General features: G+C 50.1%; 1 protein-coding gene across 3 annotated transcripts in view; it reads left to right on the forward strand.

Moving 5' to 3' along the window:
• Positions 1–7,753: 7,753 nt before the first annotated feature.
• The window catches only part of Ldlrad4 (low density lipoprotein receptor class A domain containing 4), a 369,921-nt gene continuing 358,231 nt past the window's right edge, over positions 7,754–19,443 (forward strand). The window contains exon 1 of one of the 3 annotated variants that reach the window (XM_046462795.2): positions 7,754–7,869. The gene's annotated coding sequence lies outside the window, so the exon portion shown is untranslated. Of the gene's footprint in view, positions 7,870–7,971; positions 8,089–8,444; positions 8,781–19,443 lie in introns of those variants that run through there. The other 2 variants (XM_046462797.2, XM_046462796.2) reach the window with 2 other exon arrangements.

A 19,443-nucleotide genomic window follows, 5' to 3' on the forward strand; every position in this document is an offset into this window, starting at 1 on the left:
CTCTCCCTGAGGCTGCAGTCGGGGTGTGTCCTGGGGCCAGCGTCTTGTCAGAAACTTGAGCCTTCTTCCAAGCTCACCTAAAGTCATGCCGTGTCACCTGGTCACAGAGATGCTGCCTCATGCCGGGCACAGCTGCCACTCATGCAGAGGGAGGGCAGGGTGGTACAGGTGCCAACCCAGAATCCTGCCACCACACGCATCTCACAAACACGTTCCGGAGTTTCTTTCTCTCCCTCTCCTTCGCTCTCATGGGGGACTTGCTTGGTACTTCGATACGTGTATCCGTGAGGCTTGTGGAGTGACAGGACCCAGAAATAGCCTATGAGTCTCTCTGGCTTCTGATTGGTGACAATCCTGGGCCTGGAGGGGGATGCCTGGGAGGAGCTAGGAGGGGAAGGGACTCATGGACATACATCAATGGTCAGGAGCAGGAAAGGCTCTGCCCGAGAACACTGAACTCACTTCCCACCCTGCCTCCTGGCAGAGCCTCCCTGTTGGTGGCAGATCCTGAGAAATGGCCAAGCTAGTGGCATTACAAATGGCCGTGTGGAACGCTTCTGGACCAAGAGACAGGTGGTGGCAAGCTGCTGCGTCTTGGGTGGCCGCACGGACAGTGACAAATGACATCACAGTGAAAGAGTGTAGGTCCACCCTGACATTCCCACATCCCAGGGGAGTCCCAAACTTGGAGAAATGGCAGCCCCAAGACCGAGGTTAAGTTGCCCAGAGCTCTGCAGAATGGAAATTTAGGGTCAGAAATTACACCAACTTACAGAAAATACGGTTCTGTTTATTGCATATCTGGTTTGTGGGCCGGGGTTCATATTCCCCAAGTAAGAAGAATGCTCTAGCGTCCCAGGAAAAATGTGCTAATAAAGTGGAGTGGCAGGGCTGGGGATATGGCTCAAGCGGTAGCGAGCTCGCCTGGCATGTGTGCGGCCCGCATTCGATCCTCAGCACCACATACAAACAAACAAACAAACAACCAAAAAACCAAAGATGTTGTGTCCACCGAAAAACTGAAAAATAAATATTGAGATTCTTTCTCTCTCTCTCTTAAAAAAAATAAAATAAAATAAAGTGGAGTGGCAGGAAACCGAAGGGATCTGTGAGATGTATTCTCTGACTTATGAATCCTAGGCTTCCAGGAGAGCTGCATAGATGTGAAGATTCAGACGTGTGTGCACGTGTGTGCACGTGTTATGGGTCTGGTCTTAATAAACCCAATACTAAAACACACACATATATCAGTGTTCTGGTTGAAAGTTTGTGTCTCTTCAAAATTCATGTGAAAACTCAATGCACGATGTGATGGTATTAAGAAGTGGTAGCTTTTAACCAAAGGTGATGGTGCACATCTAGTATCCCAGATGTTTGGGAGGCTGAGGCAGGAGGATCTCAAGTCTGAGGTCAGCCTGGGGAACTTAGTGAGACCTTGCCTCAAAATAAAAAGTAAAATGACAGGCGATGTGGCTCAGTGGTAGAGTGCTTGCCTAGCATGAGTGAGGCACTGGGTTCCATCCCTGGCACCACATAAAAATAAAAACAAGTGAAATAAAGGCAATGTGTCCCTGTATAACTAAAAAAAAATTTTTTTAAAAATAGTTCTTGAGTCTTGTGACCAGAACTTGGACACAGAACTGGATAGACCTGGAAGCACCTGGAGGTGGATCGAGGTGAGAGGCTCACCTAGGGCGGCTTCCAGAAAGTGAAGGGAGCTTCACCTTTTGTGTGTGAGGGGGAAGACTTGCAAGGTATTGGGCGTATGGCAGAGTGGCTGTGTTAGCTCTCCCTGACTTTGATAAATACCTTTGATGATCAGTTTAAAAGGAGGAAGGGTTTGTTTTGACTCATAGTTTCAGAGGTTCTGATCCTTGGTTGCACGTCCAATGACCTAACTTCCTCCCCTAGGCCCCGCCTCCCCTAGGCCCCGCCTCCCCCTCCAACAGCACCATGGGCTGGGAACCTCGCTCCTAACTTGTGGGCCTTAGGGGATTTCAGGTCTCCACTATAACACTGGATGCAGTTCCTCTTTGCTAGTCCCCTGAGACAGGTGGCCCTAGTGCAGAGTGACCTTGCCTTACAATCTTCCTTCTTGCAACGAATTCTCCTTGCGCACACACACACACACATACACACACACGCACACACTAGACATATAGAGTTCACTGATTTTAGGTGTGCAACTATTGCGTTTTCTATATGTACATACCCCTGCAACCACACCCAGACCAAAATACACCCCACTTCACACCCCGCCCCCAGTATTCTCCTTTGCCCTTTCTGTTTACTGTCCAGAGGATACCAGTGTCCTGACTTCTGTCACCATCAGTTGGCTTCCTCTGCTTTGGAACATCATACTGATGTAACCACACGTAACTCTTCTTTTGCACTTGTCTTCTGCCACTCAAGTTTCTGGGACATTGATCCATGTTGTGTATGCCAGCAGTTTAAAAATTTTAGAATGGTGGCGTGGTCGTCCCTTGTGTGAATGAACCAAAATCTATTTATCCTTTATCCACAGATGGACACTGGGGTTGTTTCCACTTTTTTCTTCAGAATTTCAATGAACAAACTGGACACACACACCTTCCTACTCGCAGTCGAAGGCCTCCTGCCCCCACTTCTCTTCAGAGGCCCTCTGAAGAGTAGAATTGCTGCCTGTGTGAGTCCCGTAGCTCCCCCTCCTTGTTGATGCTTAGAATTGTCAGTCTTTTCCATTTCAGCCAGTGGGAGTATTTTTCTGTGAGTTCTGTAATTTAGGGGTTTTGTTAAGTACCTTATTAAGTAGTTCTTTTTTTTGGTACCAGGGATTGAACCCAGTGCTTAACCACTGAGCCACATCCCCAGCCCTTTTAATATTTTATTTAGAGGCAGGGTCTCACTGAGTTGTCTAGGGCCTTGCTAAGTTGCTGAGCTGGCTTTGAACTCGTGAACTGCCCCAGCCTCTTGAGCTGCTGTGATTCCAGGCATGTGTCACTGTGCCTGGCTTCTAGTTCGCTCATGTTTGATGGAACACTGTGGGAGATTGAGGGTGGCACCCTAAATGGAGGTTGTCATGCTCTCTACAGATGACCAGTCTCCAGCCAAGATGGACATGCACAGGTGTGTGATCCTGCCAGGATTTGGTCAGAAAAACAGAACCTTGGTAAGTGGCATGAAAGTGGGGTGTATTATGGGCAAGTGGGGGCTGGTGAGTCATCTGTGGAAAGCCAAGGAAGGTTCTGGGACTGACAAGTCTGAGCCATGGGAAGAAAGCCTGGCTGTGGCATGGGGAGGGGGCGGGGCAAACTGCACACCAAGGGCAGCCGCAGGGATTCACCAAGCGGGACTGCCTCTGCCCTTGAAATTCAACAAGCCAGGACCCACGGAGGGGCTGGGGACCTTCACACCCTGACCAGGATGTGGGGACACTGATGAGGTCGGCCTGGGGGGGACAAAGAGATCTCAAGCCAAGGAGAAGGGAGGGCTTCCTGGAGCCTGGAGCCCTACACGTCCGGCCCTGTAGAGCAGGATGGCTCCCGCTTGACTTTCCTCTACCAAATTTCACAAATTTCTCTTGTGGTCAACCATGCTTCCTGGGACCCTACAGGAAAAGACCCCTGGGAAACAGGGGTCCAGTCTGGCCAGCTGGGCACATCACAAAGTCCCCAGAGAACCTTCCTTGCTTGTAAGTAAGTGAAAAGAACTGAAAGGTAGGGGGCATTTATTTGGGGCCAGATACTGTGCTGATGCTTGTTGACTCACCGACAATCTACAGGCTAGGCGAGGCCCAGAAAGAAAGGGCCCGCAGGGAGGCCCGAGTGGTCACTGCAGAGGGAGTGAACCCTGAGAGGCTCTGTCAGGATGTGGGTTACCTTGGGGGCAAGCAGGTACCAGAGGAGGTGAAGTTGGACCAGGACAGACGGATGAGACGCGGTGCCAAGGGCCACTGGTGACCTTTTGAATGTTTATAAGTCATTTGAAAAGACATGTGTCATTGCTCTGAAGTTTTTCATCACTGATGTACAGTTAATAAACATAACTGGGTTTAGATTGATAATGTTTGAGGTAATAATTTGTCTTTTCTTTTTCTTTTACCCTTGTTCCTTCAAGAGAGAGCAGGTAACTATGTTTTTGGGTTTTGCCCAACGAAGAGTTTTGTAGCAAGGCAAAGAAGTTGTTCCGAACATTTCTCTTTCTGCCTTCTTTGATTTTTCTTTTTCTGGTACTGGGAACTGAACCCAGGGGTTCTCTACCCTGAGCTGCATCCCCAGTCGTTTTCATTTTTTATTTTAAGAGAGGCTCATGGTAAGTTGTTGAGGCTGATCTCAAACTTGCCATCCTCCTGCCTCAGCCTCCTGAGTAGCTGGGATCACAGGCACGTGCCAATGCTTCTGGATGATTTTAGTCCTCATCCCAAAGAAGGAGGAATGCAGTTTGTGGGTCCTGGAGCAGGAGGAGTAGCAGGATCCCGGGGAGTATATGACATTGGCAGATGGCCAATGTCACAAAAGATCCCAGGAGACAGTGTTGTCTCCACTTTACAGATGATCACTGAGGCAAAATGGTGCCAGGAACAGGGTGAGACGTACCCGTGGCATTGTGGAGGCACGTCTCCTGGAGATGCTCATCCGTGGATTCTGATCCTGGGTATCTATGTAGGCTGGAGGTCTCACTTTTCCTAGAACCAGAATTACTCATGATGTAAGTTTCTCCATCTTGTTTCCTCCTCTGATTCTTATTTAAATTAAAGGGTACAAAGAGTATGATGGATCATTCTGGAAAGCTTAAGTTTCATCTAAATGTTATGTGTGTGATCCAAGTAGAGGAATTATGTCCTCTGACTCACATTTATCTTGTGGTCACTTTGGGCCCTCAGATTCATTTTTTTTTCAACAATTGCTCATGTTTGCCTTTTTAATTTTTGTTTCCTTAGATGACTGCCTAGTAACCTTCCATGGACCAAGAATGGGCGGGGCATACCTGACATGAAATAAACCAATACATTTATGGTGAAAAAAAAAAAACTCCACTTCCTATTCCTTGAAGCCAATTTTAGCTGATTTCTAACCAGTGAAGTAATATTTTACTTCAATATTGTTTACTTGTGTATCTCAATACCAGGCTCCACTCACTCAACAAAAATCCTTGGAGCCTTTAGTGGGCTTTGGGCTCTGTTCTGTGTACTGGGGGTAGAGATTCGCTTCTAGACTGAGCAAAAGAAAGCTCTTGCTCTCCCCCGAGGTTCAGTCTGGGTTTGCGGGTTGAATACTACAGGTTGCTAAAGGTCAGGAGGAAGCGGACATATAATTGTGGCGAATTTCACAGACAGAAAATGTGTATCTCAAAAACTCTTCCACTGTCATTGTCTGTGCATACGTGTGTATGAGAGAGAGAGAGAGAGAGAGAGAGAGAGAGAGAGAGAGAGAGAGAGTTTAGAAGGGCATGGGAGGGAACAGCTGAAATGCAAAACAAATACAGGGGGCACAGAGTGGAAAATCCAGGGACACCTTCCTCCCTTAACTGTTCTAGAAATAGAAATAGAGGTCTGTGTTCTCAGTTAAAAACATGGAAGACAAGAAAAGGCAATTCAAGACTAAGATTCTTCTCAAATGGTAAAAGAGGTTATGATTTTAAAACTCAGCCTTCAATTTAAAGGAGTTAAATTATATACACTGAAATAGAAGAACAAGCTGTCTTGAGGATTTGGAAAAGCATTTTCTTCTTCCATGGGGGGGGGGGGGTTAGAAAGAAAGGCCATTTTTCCTTCCACCCAAAAAGGGCAAGAGCACAGTACCTCCAGCCCCATAGCATGAGAGCAGCTGTCAGTGTAGTGTGCACTTGTGTACATAACATACAAAGTATATGCTTATCAGGTTCAGATAATTAAGCACTTACCAACTCACTGCTCATTTTTTAAAAGTGTGTCCTAGCAGCCAGATCCACATTTCCCCCACTAGTCTACATGCTTCTCCATTAGTCGGGGACCACGGCATTCCCAAGGGGACCCGCACAGTGCCTGGCAAAGAGCAGAAGCTGTCAGTTGCTTCGGGCTTTGCTCCACAGAACAGGATGTCAAAACTGCTGTAGGTAGGTGGCAGTGTGGTATGCTGGTTCAACACCCAGCTTTAAATGTACCCAGTTAGCACTGTTAACCATCTCTTTGTGGTCTGGGAGCAAACTGTGAAATCGTTCATAGTCTCAACTTCTCGTCTGTAAAACAGAGAATAGCTTCCACAGTTCTTTCAAAGATTAAAATAACCAGTGAAAAGAGCCTAGTACATGTTCTTAATCATGGTAGTTTTTATTACCTTACATATGAGCACTGACCAAATGAGAGTGATTATCATGACCGCTGACTAGACTAGCTGAAGACTGAGAGGAAATTGAACAAAGCCAACATTCCACTAACTGAAAGATTACTGGTTCACTCATTTATCATGGAACACCGAGGTAAACCTAGATCGAGGGTGGCATGCTCAGATTTCCAAAGACCCATTTCTCTTGTATTATGGAAGTATGCGCTGGTCAACTTTCTGGAGGGGGCCGGGGAAAGACTTGAAAATCCTTATCCCTTTAATGAGCTGCATCTTTGTTAAACCCAGCCTGAAAATCCAGGTAGTGTAGTACACCTGAGGGGGCTTTTGCTTTGGCATAGGGACTTCCTAATTTTGGCATAAGGGACTTCCTAATTTGTTCAAACACCAGTGTGCCAGCGTGGTCATCCATCTCCATCAAACATGGTTGGGGTGGTCAGTGTCAATGCTTGTACATCTGGAGAACAAAACGACGTGTTATCTGCACCCAAGTGGAGGTCAAGTCCTGGCCTTCAAGGAGAAAGGGTCACAGCTTCAAGAGGAAAAATCCATCTGACCTCCAGTCCGAAGCCATTTCCCTTCAAGAGGGCGGGATCCTAAGAGGGCCACCGAGTGGAGTCCAGCCCCGCGGGCTCACCGAGTATTGGCCTCATACTAGGTGTCCTGCGGTCCCTCTGCGTGTCTCCGAGCTGGTGCCCAAGTCCCGCGGCCGGTAATAGGTGCACTGAACAGACCAGCACCCCCTCCCGAGACTGTCCCCGCTCTGCAGACCGCCAGCCGGCTCCTCGGGGCCCCTGCCCACCGCCTCTCCGCGCCGCCTGGAGTTCCCGGTCCGGCCGGCGGTGGGCGCGCGCCCCGCGAGCCGGAGCCCTGCGCCGGAGGGCGGCCGGCCACCCCGCCGACCCGGGGGTCCCGCGGCCTGGGCGCCCGCTCGCCTCCCCGCACGCAGCCGGCAGAGGTCGGTGCGGGCTGCGCGCCGCGGGGTCTGGGCGGGGACCCCTCCCCCGCCCCCGCGGCCTGGCCGCGCGCCGGGTCCCCGCCGCAGCGCGGGGAGGAGGAGGGCGCAGAGGCTGGCGGAGTTGGAGACAGACAGCCTCGGCGCGCACAGTTACGGCTGGAGGCCGGCGGCGGCGGGAGGCGGGCCTCTCCCCCGGCGACTGGAGGCGGGACACCTCCCCGGCAGTCCGGGCTCCGGCTCCCCTGCGCCCCCCGCCCCAGGCTGCACACCCGGCCCGGCGCGATCGGCTGGCCCTGCCCGCCCCGCGCGCCGCCGCGGCCGGCCGGGGATCCTCGGCGAGCCGGGGAGGAGCTGCCGCCGCCGCCGCCGCCGCCAGACAGGCTGCGAGTCCCTGGGAAAGTGAAAGGGGGGCGGGGAGCGCGGGGGCGGCCCGGGTGGAAGGTCCCCGGCTCTTAAAGAGACCCGGCGCGCCGCGCCGCGCTCCCCGCCGGCCCGCTGCGCACCCCCGCCGCGGCGGCCCGGCGCCCCTCCCCCGCAGCCCGCAGGCCCGGGTGGCCCCGCGAGCCGCACTGCGGGCGGTCCCCCGCCTCCGCTTCCGAGGGCCGGCCGCAGGTGAGTGCCGACCCGGGGTGGCCGCTGTGGTCGCTGCGGCTGGCTGAAGTTCACCGCCGCGTTGGGGCGGGAGGAGGGCGGCCGCGGGGGGCCGGGACTCCGGACAGGACGCTCCTGGACCGAGACGTCCGCAAGCCTGCGCCGTCTGCGGGGCCGGAGGGAGCGGCCCGGCGCCGCGATCCCTCCCTGCGCGGCGCGTCCCCCCGAGACCTGCACGAGGTCGGTGAGGCTGTGTCACGGGTGGGCACCAGGGCGTCCCAGGCGCTGGCTGGGGGGCCAGCGTGCTCGGCTGCAAGAACCTCGTCCACCCCCACCCTGTGTCCCGCTGTTGCAGGACTCGGGTCCGCCCCGCCCGGAGGCCGGGATGGGCGCGGGGGTGGCTGCCCAAAGTATCTGCACTCTTAGGCCTCTCTGTGAACCGCTGCAGGCAGGGGGACTGGCGGTCAGCAGGAAGCGGGAAGACCGGGCAGGACCTTGCCAGGGAGTTTGCGGGAAGGAAGTGGGGCGGGGGCGGGCCGCACCCCTCCCCGGGCTCCTGCACCCCGCGCCCCAGCACCCCGCGCTCCCGGCTCCCCAGCCCCTCGGACCCGCCTCAGCGGCGTCTCCCCGGGTCCCCCCGCGCGCGTTGACGTCGTCGCGGGGCCGCCCGGAGCTCCAGGCATTGGCTGGGAAGTCGATTGTCTTGGGCGGCTGCTTTACCCTTCGGCGGGGTCTCGAGTCCCGGAGGAAGCTGGCGTGTGTGGAATTCTCTCCGACCCTCGCGGCGGAATAAACAGGAAGCGAAGAGCACCCAGCCCGGCCCACACTTGCCTTTGTTGAGGGGTCTGCCCCGCACAGCCCTGAGGAGGCTGCCCCGGACCCCCGCCCGATGCGCCGCCCCGGGTGGGGCTGGGGGCGCGCCCTGTGAGCAGGTTGGTGGGAGTCGGTGGGCTCTGTTTAGGTCAGTCGCTAAGGTGGCGGGAAGACGTTGGCTTGTTTCATAAACTTTTTTTTTTTTTTTTTTTTTAATTGGTAAAGGAGTGGGCTTCCCGGTGAAGCAGAGATTTCGGGACTGCAGGGACCCGTGGTGGGTGGGCGGCACCTGGAGAAGGCGCCTCCTTGAGCACCTGGGCTCCCAGTCGCCTGGAGAGCCACTGCCCTGGCGGTCAGGATGGCGAGAAACTCCCTGAAGCGAGTGGGGCTTCCTAGCTTCCAGCCGAGCGGAAGAATGATTGCTGAGCGGCACTGGCCACATAAACTAGCGTAATATTTTTGTTTTCCCCAAAGAATCTTTTAATTAGCTAGAATTGGATCATTTTGCTTTGCTTTGCTTTTCCTCTGTGTCTACTCCCTTCTTTTTTTTCCTCTTCTAATTATTTTGGCATCTTCCCATCCCTGGACTCCTGAGTTAAGATTCAGTGCTGCTTTCTTGGGGTTGAATTGTGATACATATTTGTTGGTGGCCTACTATGTGCTAGGCATTGTGGGATGTGAGCCGAGATGGTGATCCCTAGAGCTACACTTCGTAAGTTATTTTAGGTAGAGGTGGATGGAGATGGTGAGTAGCATTGTCTCTTAAAAATAGGGGACTGGGGGTGTAGCTCAGTGGTAGAATCCTAGTTCATCCCCAGCGACACACACACACACACAACATAGGGAACTATGGCTGGCATGGGGGTGGATGCCTTCCCCCAGGAAAGGGGCTGGGAAACTCCCTTTCAAAACAGCCTTATGCACTAGTTTGACTGTTTGCCTGTCCCTCCCCTGGAGCTCCAGGACTGTGTATTGAATTCCCGGAAGGTTCTGTCAAGTGTGTGGATAATCTGCCAGTGCATCAGGTCACGCCTGCAGTTAGTCTTTTTCTAGTATTTAAATCGAGCTTCCTGTCATCTGTGAATCTGCCTTTGCACTCTGCACGGTTCTCTTCTTTGTGTTCAATAAAGGATCGTAGTATCAAATTTGAGTCATTACATACACAATGGGTAGACCCGAATGTGACCCACATGCACTTATTGGATGATAATATTTGGTTTCTGTCATGCCCATAAAATGGTATTTGATGGACCTTGCAAAGCAGTGCTTTTTTAGAACATGGGGGTAAATTCCTCATGATTTTTGAAAGCTTAATTCTTTTAGGAGCTTCGCTTTGCTATTGACATCGAACATACTGTTAGGCATCAGGGCTGAAGCTGTAAATGCCAGTAAGGGGTTTGCTGTAACGGCATCATAGCTACCTTCCTCTCTTGTTTGAAAAGACTTCTCTAATTTCTCAACATTCTGCTGTTACCCTTGGAAGAGTTTGCTGTCCTTGGCCATGGTTCTAGTTCATGTAGATTTGTATTTATGTTGGAGAAGTCTCCTGCCAGCAGGTTTTTAGGGCTGTCTCTTGAATCCTCTTGGGGGCTTGGTTTGCATGACCACAATCCTGCAGTGGAACCCAGCCAGTGCCAGCTGCTTATTAAGGGATTTTGTGCCAATTTGTTGGCACGTCGTTTGAGATTCAACAGTCCTCTCCTCACCCTCCCCCACCAGAATATATACATACACAGACAAATATTTATTTCCCCCCAACTGCTGACAGCGTTCTAAGAATAGTTTTCTTGCCTGGCACAGGGAGAGCGAGGACCCGTCTGCAGAGGTGTTTACAGTTTGGGGCTGTGCTGTAGGCTGGGTTGACTTAGCAGCCTGGCAGAGCAGCCTTGTGGCTCATGGGGCACAGTTTGGTTTTTCTCTGAGCTGCTGGAGGGGTAACTGCCCAACCTGACAAGGCACGAAAGAAAAGGGAGAGTGACTTTTGCTCTTGTGAGTAGTGTCTGGCTAGCCGGCAAGTAGAGCCCCCTAAGCTCCGGATCCCTGTGCATTTACCCTGCGAGAAGTCACCTGTGGTGGTGTATAGGAGGCATTCTCTGTGCCATCATGTAAAACCAAAGCCTCTTTGGGGCTCTGGGCAGGAGTGCAGATTGCCCAGATGTTCCCGGAAGCCCTTGGCTTGTTTCTTCTCTTCTTTCTTCTGCAGCTGGGCCTATGGAGTCTCTGTGCGGTGTCCGTCCTTCATGGCAAGAATTAATACAAAAAAAGTCATAGCTGTAAAAGAAGAGCAGACCCTTTTAAAAAAATATTTATTTATTTTTTTTAATTGTAGGTGGACACAATATCTCCATTTCATTTTTATGCGGTGCCATTATTTTTTTGATGTCAAAATGGCTCTCTACTAACATGGGCTGTGTTAGTGGCAATTGTATCTTGTATCTTGATCTATATTATGATGTCCATGTAAAGTGAATCTTAAGTTTTAAAATAGGAATGTAAAAGTTCTGCCTACTTTGAAAATGTAGGCCACGAGACCTGCCACTTTGGGGGGAGAGAATTTTTTTTGTGTGTGTGGCCATCATTTGTTTCCTGTTAGGAAACTCAGAGCAAAAAGCAAGCACCTGTACTCTTAATTGCTATAGAAATATTGGGTTTAGATTCCTAATTAATATCATTTTTTCCCCTCTGACACAGGAAGACTTGAAAACAATGTCTATGTTGTCGCATCTCTGTGTGATTTAAGTATGGATTGCTTTTCTTTGAATTCCCACTAAAAATGGTACTTTGGCCTTTTAAGCTGTTTTTCTGAGGACTTTTCTTTCCACCAAGCTGTTTTCCAGCTAGGTCTTGGAAATTACGAAGAACATAGCTATAATTTCTCCCTTGATTGGCAGCTGAGAGCTTTCCCGGACAAAAATAAGGCTGTACTGTGCCAAATGGTTGACTTTTCTAGAATAAAAACTCTAAAGGGTATGCAAAAAGTCCTCTGGTTAATATATTGGCATTCCCAGAACCCACTAAAACTCCGGCAGCCTGCCAGACTGCACTTAATGAGGACGCAGAGTCTGGCTCAAGTCCCCGTGAGCAGAAGGGGGTGGGCGCTGGATGTCCACACCCTTTATTAATTTTTAATGACTGTACTTTTGTTTTGCAAATTTTGCTTAGTGCTCCCCTCACCACTGACCCCTGCTACAACAGACCCCCTCCCTGTCTATTTAGATGTTCAAGGTTAAGAATCCTGCTGAGAGATCTCTTCTGTTTTCTTGGTTCTTTTGTTGTTGGTTTTCTATCCCCCCCCCCTTATTTTTGGAAAAGGAAGAGAAGAAGGGAACACAGAGGATGGCAACTTTTTTTTTTAAATGATGCTTTATTGTCTGTTGGAAAAAGAGAAGCATTTATGAAACTTTAAGTTTGGCAGACAGTTTATATGACAGTGCAAGTTGGTGCTTGCCAAGCTCCAGACAGATTGTTAATGTTACATGACAGGGATAAATAAATTACTGCTGTCTGCAACAGCTAGCACTGCAAGTGCTCTGCAGCCCTGGCTGGCGGGCCTGCTCCTGGGGCCTGGTGGCTGTGCAGCTGCAGGCAAGGTCTCCGCCTGCTGCCTAGAACGCTGGGACTTGGTTCGGAAATGAAAAGGGTGTGTCTCCTGCTTTTATTTTTGGCTGTGCTGCAGGGCCACAGAATCCACGTAGCAACTCCGAGTCCTTTTATTTGCTAGTCTGCTCCCAGGTCTGGTCCACACCCACATTCCTCCCGCACACCAGGGAATATGGTACCTAGTCTTCTTCCCAGACCTACACTTTGTTCTGAGCTGCTCAGAGCCTGAAGTCCCACAGCCAAGTTCCAAACTGTTGACAGTTGTGTTCCTTCTGCAGGTGTACACACTGGGAACAAATTGTCTGCACCAGATAAGTGTGTGCTGCCCTGGGAGGAGGAGGCTGGGTGGCACTCCTTGGGCATAATGTACTTTCATCTTGGGCAATTTGGAGACTCAGCTGGCAGAGTGACAGGTGTAATGAACTTAATGGTCGTGCTCTAGTTGTTAGTGGACACGCTGCTCATGTTACAAAGCCACCTCATATGTGGGGCCCCTGCCAAATGACTCGCTTTTCTCTTTGCAGACAGGACTCCGGGGCTGGCCTCTTGGAGTGGCACTAAGGTCAGGAACTGGGTGTTGTGAGCAACGTGTGTGTGACTTCTTTACCCGGGTCCTAAAGGGACTGGAGATTGTCTGAGTGAGACTTCAGGGGGGGAAGACCCGCGCCATCCACCCTGGCCAGTCCTTCCTCCACACTGGGTGTGGCAGGGCCTCTCTGGGTGTGCATGGACTTCCTGCCTTGGGGTTTGCAGATGGAGGCTTGTGGTTCCTGTGTGCTGGCTGGCCACTGTTCTCCAGAAATGGGATGGGCCTGCAGCTGGCAGGGGCACAACTAGGCATTGTTCCCATCGTCTGTGGCCCCAGGGCTGGCAACCTGTGCAGAGCTGGGCTGGGATTTCCATGGTTCAAGCTCATTGGTCTGTCCTAAGGAAAGAGCAGGAGAGCCCACAGAAGGAGGCCAGGCTGCTTTCTTCTGGCTCCTTGACCTCTGGCCAGACCTGCCTTAACCCAGGGCCCTTGATCAGCTCATAGCAACAGCAGTTCCCAACACAGAGGGCTGTTCACTGTGTGCCAGGCTGTGGCCTTAGTGCTGTACCTCTATTACAAATTTCATCCTCATAGCAGTTCTGTGACATAGATGGGCCTGCTGTCCCCATTGCACAGATACTAGGAAAGAAGTTGTCCAATGTCACACAGTGGCCGGTGACCACCCCCGGTAGTCTGGCTCCAGAGACTGGAGCTGCCCGAGGTTGGGCCCACGTCTGAAATTCTTCATCAGGACCACTCAGGAGCTAGTGAAGGAGGACAGTGACATTCCTCTCCCTGCCTCTGTACAGGACCCTGAGGGACTCTGGCCAGCCACACCCCAAGCTTGGCCTCCCGGCCCTGTGGTGCACGTGCTCTGACCTCCTCTCTGCTCCCTGCTCTGTGCCTGTCTTGCCCATGGCAGTTCTGCCACACAGGCCCTTGAAAGCCTCTCTGCTCTGTGTCCTGCAGGGTCTCTGGGTGGGTCTGCCAGAGTGTACACCCATCTCCTAGGGGTGAAACCGAGGCCTGCAGCAGCAGCTGTCTGTGTGGGGCTGAGGGGAGGCTGGGAAGGCCTTTTCTCAGGTGTCCCTTCATGCAGCAGGGTCCAGGTCATCCAGAGAACAAGACTGTGACTCTATTGTTTGGAAAAAAAAATTGCATTTGATCTTGAAGATTCTCTCTTTGGCTTCATGACATAGAATCATTAGCCACACATTGACATATACTTCCTGTGACACTGTCCATGGGGACTAAAGAGAGTTCCCAGGAGACACGAATGTAATTGTGCCTGGCAGGACAGACCTTCTGTTCCTTGAGAACCTTCCATGGCAACAGGGCAGAGACAGAGCCCATCACAGTCCTGAGCCCCAGCCCCAGCAGGAGTTTCCTTGGAATTGGTGGCTGGGACATGTGCTGTCTCCTGTATAAATACCCTCCATGGCAGGACGCTTTGGAACCTTTGTGGCATTTGAGTCACACACCAGCTGGGAAGGGGGTGGGTGAGTTGTTGAGGAGATGGAGGCCACTCCTGTGACTGGCCTGGCCTGGGCTGGGTCTTCCCCGTCCATCTCCAAGCACAGTTGGCATCCAGGACTGGGGCCTGGCTTGGAGGGGCCACTCCCATTGGCATCTGCAGAAAAAATAGTTTTCTTTTCCTGATTATGTGCTTCCTGAAGATAATTAGGAAATACAAAGAGAAACAAAGAGGAGCCAGGCATGGTGGCCCTACCCACCCGTAATCCCAGCAGCTTGGGAGGCTGAGGCAGGAGGATCCTGAGCTCAAAGCCAGCCTTAGCAATGGGAAGGCACTGAGCAACTCAGTGAGACCTAAATAACATACAAAATAGGACTGGGGGACGTGGCTCAGTGGTTGAAGTGCCCCTGAGTTCGATCCCTGGTACTCCTCCCAAAAAAGGGCTGGGGATATAGCTAGGTGGTAGAGCATCCCCGACTCAATTCCCAGTAACTAACACACACACACACACACACACAGAAGAAAATAAAAGACTGAAATTACTACATTCTACTACCTCTAGTGATGATCAGTGTAAACATTAAATTCTTTCCAGACTTATTGATTGATTAATTACAAAATCATATGTAGAATTTTATTGATTAATTTTGAATCATGTATAGAATCTATATACTTTTTCTATTTAAGTATTCTATCATGAACATTTTTCATGTGATTTCAATATTGTACCCAAATACTACTTCTGATCACTGTATAATATCCTACTCTGTGGCTATATTGTGATTTTTTTTTTTTTTTAAAAGCAATTTCAGGACATTGAGACTACTGCTAGTTTTCTCTATTGTCAATAATACTACATTGAACTTTTTTTTATTATATTCTATTTGATTCCTAAAGGGAAGTTTGGTGTGAGAATTTTCCCCCACCTTTTTTAAAAAAATATTTTTTTAGCTGTAGTCAGACACAATACCTTTGTTTTACTTATTTATTTTTATGTGGTGCTGAGGATCGAACCTAGAGCCTCACATGTGCTAGGCGGGTGCTCTACTGCTGAGCCACAACCCCATCCCTTTCCCCTACCTTTTTTAATTGGTGCATTATAGTCGTATATAATGGTGGAACTCATTGTTACGTATTTGCACATGTACATGATATACCAACATAATTTGGCCAATATGGGTGTAAGAACGTTTTAGGGCCCTCCAAAAGTATTGCCATATTGGTTTTTGGGGCCCTGGGGATGGAGGCTACTCCCCTTCCCACAGACAGTGGGACAAATGTTATGGTGAAAAGCCTTTCGAACTTGGCATTGAAATGGTATGGTGCTTTCATTTCCCTTCCCATCCTTTTATTCTAAAAATCTGGGTTTGCATCATCTTGATCCTAGGTGGGGAGAGTTGCTGTTTGCTACAGTGTCATTCAGGGCAAAGGCAGCTACGTTAATGGACCATCTCATCAGGAGGTATAGGACCTTTGTGTTATTTTACATAGGAATTAAATTCTACTTAATAGATTAAGGGCAATAAACAGTCTGACGATAAACACACACACACACACAGTTTTATTTTCATTCTTTGGTGCTGAGTATTGAACCCAGAACCTCTCGAGTGCTACCATGGAGCTGCACTCCCAGCCCTATATATATATTTTTGAAATTTCAGGATTTATGACTACAGATTGCTCTTGGTCTCTCCCCCACTGTCCTGACCTCCTGCCTGGGGCACACTTGGAGTCACAGTGGAGGAATGAGGGCCAGGACAGGGAGCAACTGGCTGCTGCCATATCCATGTGCTACCTGGCTCCGTCCCTTCTGAATGACCACTCTATGAGACCGATAGGTCTGGTCTGCTTGTGGTCCCGCGCCCGAGCATGCAGATGGAAGATTGGGAGATGTGCCCATGGTTCACCCGACAGTGGACACTCCTGCTGTAGGCCTGTGCCCTGGAGGGAGGCCCTGCCCTCCCTCTGCACATGCCCTCAAGTCTTCCCCTTGTAGCCAGGCCGTTCCAGGGTTCAGGCCATTGTCAGCACCACCTGGCCTTCTAAGTGATTGCCCCTAAAGCTGTAGAGATGACAACCAGTTTAGTAGGTGGCGATCAGCTAATCAAAGGCAGCCTTTCACCGAGAGGTTGGAAACAGCTGGAGTGGAGATTGTTTTTGTGCTGGTTGGCAGGAGCAGGATGCACCAGTGCCCCTAGGCCTGGTGGCACTTAGTGTGGTCATGTCCACAGGCACCTGCATCCTCTGGGTGGGGAGCCAAGTATGGTGTGGGGTGCTCATCTCAGGGTGGTGTGTGCTGTGTGGCACTCCCCTGCCCTGTGGGTGCGTGCTTGGGTGCTCCTCAGGCTGGCGTTGCCTGGTAGACAGTGAGCAGAGTTCATGACACGGGTGGACACTGTTCTCTGCCTGTGCACAGCCTTCATGGAGGTGCCCAGGGGAGTGAGTGCAGACATGCAGGGCAGAGGGCAGCTCAGCTGGTGGCAGTTTGCTCATGGAGATGTCATGCCCTGTCTCCCTGGCTCTGGGTGTCTGGGTTCTTGCCATCTGCCTGGCCGCTTAGTCACCGCCTCGCCCTGTTCCAGGGACACACCTTCTCTCACCTGTGCCAGGCAGTGGGGATAGTGACAAGGCCGTGGTGTTGGAGGCTGCTGGGGACCACTATGGGGTGGTGGCCTCCAGCTGGGTCCCTCCGTGTCTTCTAAAGGAGAGCACACTTATGCTGTGGTCCTTAGCAGGGTTCTGTTTCCGAAATGAGGCAGTCGTGTGGAGGGGCGTTTCCTTCGGGAGCTGTGTGCTGTAGTGTGGAGGGTGCTGGAATGTTCACTGGGACGAGTTTGAGTGTCTGGAAAATGCACCTTGTGTGCCTCACCCTGTTATTGGTGGGCACATGTGACACTGCCAGGCTTTCACTTGGTTTGCCCTTTGCCAGGTGTCTTGCTCCCATACAGTGTCCCTGTGCTTCCCTTTGGACATTGTACATGCAGAATCTACAGGGTGCAGGTGACATTGACAGCTGACTTGGTTGAGAGTTTGTTTTTGTTCTTCTCTGGCTATTCAGATAAATAGTGCACTTTTGTTGTTGTTGCTGGAGATTGAACCCAGGTGTGCTCTACCACTAAGCTCCATTCCCAGCCCTTTAACAATTTTTTTCTTTGTTTATTTTAATTTGTTATGTATGGCAGCAGAATGCATTACAATTCATAGTACACATACAGAGCACAATTTTTCATGTCTCTGGTTGTACACAAGTAGAGTCACACTATTCGTGTCTTCATACATGTACTTTGGGTAATGATGTCCATCTCATTCCCTTGTCTTTCCTACCCACCCCTCCCTTTCTATCTCTCCCCTTTTCTCTTTTGATGTATCTATACACTAAAAAAAACAAAAAACCCAAATACCCAAATCAATAAATGGGCCTAGGAACTGAACGGACACTTCTCAGAAGAGGATATATAATCAATTAACAAATATATGAAAAAATGTTCATCATCTCTAGCAATTAAAGAAATGCACATCAAAACTACTCTAAGATTTCACCTCATTCCAGTCAGAATGGCAGCTATTAAGAATACAAACAACAATAAGTGTTGGCGAGGATATGGGGGAAAAGGTACACTCATACATTGCTGGTGGGACTGCAAATTGGTGCAGCCAATATGGAAAGCAGTATGGAGATTCCTTGGAAAACTGGGAATGGAACTACCATGTGCCCTAGCTATCCCACTCCTCGGTCTATACCCAAAGGACTTAAAAACAGCATACTATAGGGATATAGCCACGTTAATGTTTATAGCAGCACAATTCACAATAGCTAAACTGTGGAACCAACCTAGATGCCCTTCAGTAGATGAATGGATAAAGAAAATGTGATATATATATATATATATATATATATATATATATATATATAATGAAATATTACTCAGCAGTAAAAGAGAATAAAATCATGGCATTTGCAGGAGTTGTAAAAGATAATGCTAAGTGAAATTAGCCAAAAAACAAAATGCTGAATGTTTTCTCTGATTTAAGGCTGCTGATTCATAATGTGGTGGTTGGGGGCATGAGGATTAGATGAATAAGCCCTATCTTATTTTGTAAGACAAGGCCTCATTAAGTTGCTGAGGCTGGTCTTGAACTTTCGATCCTCCTGCCTCAACCTCCTGAGTTGCTGGGATTACAGGTGTGTACCACCATGCAGGGCAGATGTTATATTTTTTTAAACCCTTAAAATCCTATTGAAATGTAAGATTCAAATTTTTTTACTTCTAAACTAGATAGAAGTAGACTGAGGTCTGGGGATTAAATTTTTAACTTTTTTGTAGTTACAGATGGACAGAATGCCTTTATTTTATTTGTCTATTTTTATGTGGTGCTGAGGATGGAACCCAGTGCCTCACGCTTGCTAGACAAGTGCTCTGCCGCTGAGCTACAGCCCCAGCCCTAAAATATTTTTATATATCTGAAGAGGAATAAAAAAAATAAAAAGCTTATGTAGATTCACAACTGGCTATGCATAGTCAATTAGTCCAGGAAGATCATGGCATTTGTGTTCTGATAAAGTTGAACGTTAAATGGAGATGGAGTTACATAATGGATCTCTTAGGGCACAGCTCTGGAGTGTGAGTCATGCCCTTTGATTGGGGTAACCTGGTTTATTTGTTGAGCTTCTAAAATCTGGGCCCCAGGGAAAGGCCCCTGTTCTGCTGACTGCATGGAGGAGGCTGCCCCTGCCCAGTGACCCACTGGGGAGGCCCCTGTGGGGCAGAGATGCGGCCTGAGCTCCAGCCTCTGTGGGCTCCTTTGCCCGGTCTGGTCTGTCTGTGTTTGGAAGGATTTTAGATGTGTTGCCTCCTGGTTGTCAGGAAGTCTTTGCCCTTGGGGATTGCTTTGATCTGCCACTCCTCGATGTCTCTCCTGGGCTCCTGGGCTCCCGTCCAGCTCTGTGAGGCTGAGTGACCTCGGGGAGATCCTAACTCTCTGCACCTTGGTTTGCTCTTTTCTAGAGTTAACTCTTTGCTCACCTTTTAGGATTCTGAAGGATCAGGTAAGGTCACGTGGATGCTCACCAGCTGGGAGGGGGCCAGCGCCATAGTCAGCGCTCAGTAGACGGAAGCTGTTATGTCAGTGTATGTATTGCCAAGCTGGGTGCTGGGCCGGCATGGTCGGAGACCCAGTG

Source organism: Marmota monax, unplaced genomic scaffold (genome assembly GCF_021218885.2).
Source record: "Marmota monax isolate L192 unplaced genomic scaffold, Marmota_monax_Labrador192_F-V1.1 WCK01_AAM20220418_F8-fsc00180, whole genome shotgun sequence".
NCBI classification, from domain to species: Eukaryota; Metazoa; Chordata; class Mammalia; order Rodentia; family Sciuridae; genus Marmota; species Marmota monax.